Source organism: Cetorhinus maximus, unplaced genomic scaffold (assembly GCF_964194155.1).
Source record: "Cetorhinus maximus unplaced genomic scaffold, sCetMax3.hap1.1 HAP1_SCAFFOLD_2818, whole genome shotgun sequence".
In the NCBI taxonomy this organism is placed as follows: Eukaryota; Metazoa; Chordata; class Chondrichthyes; order Lamniformes; family Cetorhinidae; genus Cetorhinus; species Cetorhinus maximus.
The window spans coordinates 26,611-31,045 of record NW_027598749.1 but is presented as its reverse complement, the minus strand read 5'-3'; positions in this window follow the sequence as shown (position 1 = coordinate 31,045).

Genomic DNA, 4,435 nt, shown 5'->3' with positions numbered 1-4,435 from the left:
GCCCATACAATCCTCCCTATCTCTGTAACCTCCTCCAGCCCCTACAACCCTCCCTATCTCTGTAACCTCCTCCAGCCTCTACAACCCTCCCTACCTCTGTAACCTCCTCCAGCCCCTAAAACCCTCCCTATCTCTGTAACTTCCTCCAGCCCCTTCAAACCTTCCTATCTCTGTAGCGTCCTCCAGCTCCTACAATTCCCTATCTCTGTAACCTCCTCCAGCCCCTAAAATCATCCTTATCTCTGTAACCTCATCCAGCCCCTACAACCCTCCCTATCTCTGTAACCTCCTCCAGCCACTAAAATCCTCCTTATCTCTGTAACCTCGTCCAGCCCCTACAACCCTCCCTATCTCTGTAACCTACTCCAGCCCCTACAACCCTCCCTATCTCTGTAACCTCCTCCAGCCCCAACAACCCTCCCTATCTCTGTAACCTCCTCCAGCCCCGACACCCCTCCCTATCTCTGTAACATCCTCCAGCCTCTACAACCCTCCCTTTCTCAATAATCTCCTCCAGCCCCTACAACCCACCCTATCTATGTAACTTCCTCCAGCCCCTTCAAACCTTCCTATCTCTGTAACCTCCTCCAGCCCCTACAACCCTCCCTATCTCTGTAAACTCCTCTAACCCCTACAACCCTCGCTATTTCTGTAACCTCATCCACACCCTTCAACCCTCCCTATCTCTGTACCCTCCTCCAACCTCTACAACCCTCCCTATCTCTGTGACCTCCTCCAGCCCCTGCAACACTCCCTATCTCTGTAGCCTTCTCCAGCCCCTACAACCTTCCCTATCTCTGCAACCTCCTCCTGCCCCTAGACACCTCCCTATCTCTGTAACCTCCTCCAGCCACTACAACCCTCCCTATCTCTGTAACCTCCTCCAGCCCCTACAACCCTCCCTATCTCTGTAACCTCCTCCACCCACCACAACCCTCCCTATCTCTGAAAACTCTTCCAGCTCCTACAGTCCTACCTATCTCTGTAACCTCTTCCAGTCTCTCCAACCCTTCCTATCTCTGTAACCTCCTCCAGCCCCTACACCACTCCCTATCTCTGTTACCTCCTTCAGTCCCTACACCCCTCCCTATCTCTGTAACCTCCTCCTGCCCCTTCACTCCTCCCTATCTCTGTAAACTCCTCCAGGCCCTACAACCCTCCTTATCTCTGTAACCTCCTCTAGCCTCTCCAACCCTCCCTATCTCTGTTACCTCCTCCAGCCCCTACAAACCTCCCTATCTCTGTTACATCCTCCAGCCCCTACAATCCTCCTTTTCTCTGTAACCTCCTCCAACCCCTACAACCCTCCCTATCTCTGTAACCTCCTCCAGCGCCTACAAACCTCCCTATCTCTGTTACATCCTCCAGCCCCTACAATCCTCCTTTTCTCTGTAACCTCCTCCATCCCCAACAACCCTCCCTATCTCTGTAACCTCCTCGAGCCCCTACACCCCTCCCTATCTCTGTAACATCCTCCAGCCTCTACAACCCTCCCTCTCTCTGTAACCTCCTCCAGCCCCTGCAACACTACCTATCTCTGCAGCCTCCTCCAGCCCCTACAACCCTCCCTATCTCTGCAACCTCCTCCAGACCCTACAGCCCTCCCTATCTCTGTAACCTCCTCCAGCCCCTGCAACACTACCTATCTCTGCAGCCTCCTCCAGCCCCTACAACCCTCCCTATCTCTGTAACCTCTTCCAGCCCCTACAGCCCTCCTTATCTCTGTAACCTCCTCCAGCCCCCTACAACCCTCCCGATCTCTGTAACCTCCTCCAGCCCCTACAACCCTCCCTATATCTGTAGACTCCTCTAGCCCCTACAAACCTCCCTCTCTCTGTAACCTCCTCCAGCCCCTACAACCCTCCCTATATCTGTAGACTCCTCTAGCCCCTACAAACCTCCCTCTCTCTGTAACCTCCTCCAGCCCCTGCAACACTCCCTATCTCTGCAGCCTCCTCCAGCCCCTACAACCCTCCCTATCTCTGCAACCTCCTCCGCCCACTACAACCCTCCCTATCTCTGAAACCTCTTCCAGCTCCTACCGTCCTCCCTATCTCTGTAACCTCCTACAGCCCATACAATCCTCCCTATCTCTGTAACCTCCTCCAGCACCTACATCACTCCCTATCTCTGTAACCTCCTCCAGCCCCTACAACCCTCCCTACCTCTGTAACCTTCTCCAGCCCCTACAACCCTCCCTATCTCTGTAACCTTCTCCAGGCTCTACAACTCTCCCTATCTCTGTAAACTCCTCCAGCCCATACAACCCTCCCTATCTCTGTACCCTCCTCCAAACTCTACAACCCTGCCTAACTCTCTAACCTCCTTCAGCCCCTACAATCCTCCCGAACTCTGTAACCTCCTCCAGCGCCTACAACCCTTCCTATCTCTGTAACCTCTTCCAGCCCCGACAACCCTCCCTATCTCTGCAACCTCCTCCACCCACTACAACCCTCACTATCTCTGAAACCTCTTCCAGCTCCTACAGTCCTCCCTCTCTCTCTAACCTCTTCCAGTCTCTCCAACCGTCCCTATCTCTGTAGCCTCCTCCAGCCCATACAATCCTCCCTATCTCTGTAACCTCCTCCAGCCTCTACAACCCTCCCTACCTCTGTAACCTCCTCCAGCCCCTTCAAACCTTCCTATCTCTGTAGCGTCCTCCAGCTCCTACAATTCCCTATCTCTGTAAACTCCTCCAGCTCCTACACCAGTCCCTATCTCTGTTAACTCCTCCAGGCCCTGCAACCCCACCTATCTCTGTAACCTCCTCCTGCCCCTTCACTCCTCCCTATCTCTGTAAACTCCTCCAGGCCCTACAACCCTCCCTATCTCTGTAGCCTCCTCCAGCCCATACAATCCTCCCTATCTCTGTAACCTCCTCCAGCCCCTACAACCCTCCCTATCTCTGTAACCTCCTCCAGCCTCTACAACCCTCCCTACCTCTGTAACCTCCTCCAGCCCCTAAAACCCTCCCTATCTCTGTAACTTCCTCCAGCCCCTTCAAACCTTCCTATCTCTGTAGCGTCCTCCAGCTCCTACAATTCCCTATCTCTGTAACCTCCTCCAGCCCCTAAAATCATCCTTATCTCTGTAACCTCGTCCAGCCCCTACAACCCTCCCTATCTCTGTAACCTCCTCCAGCCACTAAAATCCTCCTTATCTCTGTAACCTCGTCCAGCCCCTACAACCCTCCCTATCTCTGTAACCTACTCCAGCCCCTACAACCCTCCCTATCTCTGTAACCTCCTCCAGCCCCAACAACCCTCCCTATCTCTGTAACCTCCTCCAGCCCCTACACCCCTCCCTATCTCTGTAACATCCTCCAGCCTCTACAACCCTCCCTTTCTCAATAATCTCCTCCAGCCCCTACAACCCTCCCTATCTCTGTAGACTCCTCTAGCCCCTACAAACCTCCCTCTCTCTGTAACCTCCTCCAGCCCCTACAACCCTCCCTACCTCCGTAACCTTCTCCAGCCCCTACAACCCTCCCTATCTCTGTAACCTTCTCCAGGCTCTACAACCCTCCCTATCTCTGTTAACTCCTCCAGCCCATACAAACCTCCCTATCTCTGTACCCTCCTCCAAACTCTGCAACCCTGCCTAACTCTCTAACCTCCTTCAGCCCCTACAACCCTCCCGAGCTCTGTTACCTCCTCCAGCGCCAACAACCCTTCCTATCTCTGTAACCTCTTCCAGCCCCGACAACTCTCCATATTTCTGTAACCTCTTCCAGCCCCGACAACTCTCCCTATCTCTGTAACCTCCTCCAGCCCCTACAACCCTCCCTCTCTCCGTAACTTCCTCCAGCCCCTTCAAACCTTCCTATCTCTGTAACCTCCTCCAGCCCCATACAACCCTCCCTATCTCTGTAAACTCCTCTAGCCCCTACAACCCTCGCTATTTCAGTTACCTCGTCCACACCCTTCAACCCTCCCTATCTCTGTACCCTCCTCCAACCTCTACAACCCTCCCTATCTCTGTAGCCTCCTCCAGCCCCTACAATGCTCCCTCTCTGTGACCTCCTCCAGCCCCTACAACCCTCCCTATCTCTGTAATCTCCTCCAGCCCCTATAACCCTCCCTATCTCTGTAACCTCCTCCACCCACTACAACCCTCCCTATCTATGTAACCTCTTCCAGCCCCTACAACCCTCCCTATCTCTGAAGACTCCTCTAGCCCCTACAACCCTCCCTCTCTCTGTAACCTCCTCCAGCCCCTTCAACCCTCCCTATCTCTACAACCTCCTACAGCCCTCCCTATCTCCGTAATCTCCTCCATCCCCTACAACCCACCCTATCTCTGTAAGCTCTTCCAGCCCCTACAGTCCTCCCTATCTCTGTAACCTCTTCCAGCCTCTACAACCCTCCCTATCTCTGTAACCTCCTCCGCCCACTACAACCCTCCCTATATCTGTAGACTCCTCTAGCCCCTACAA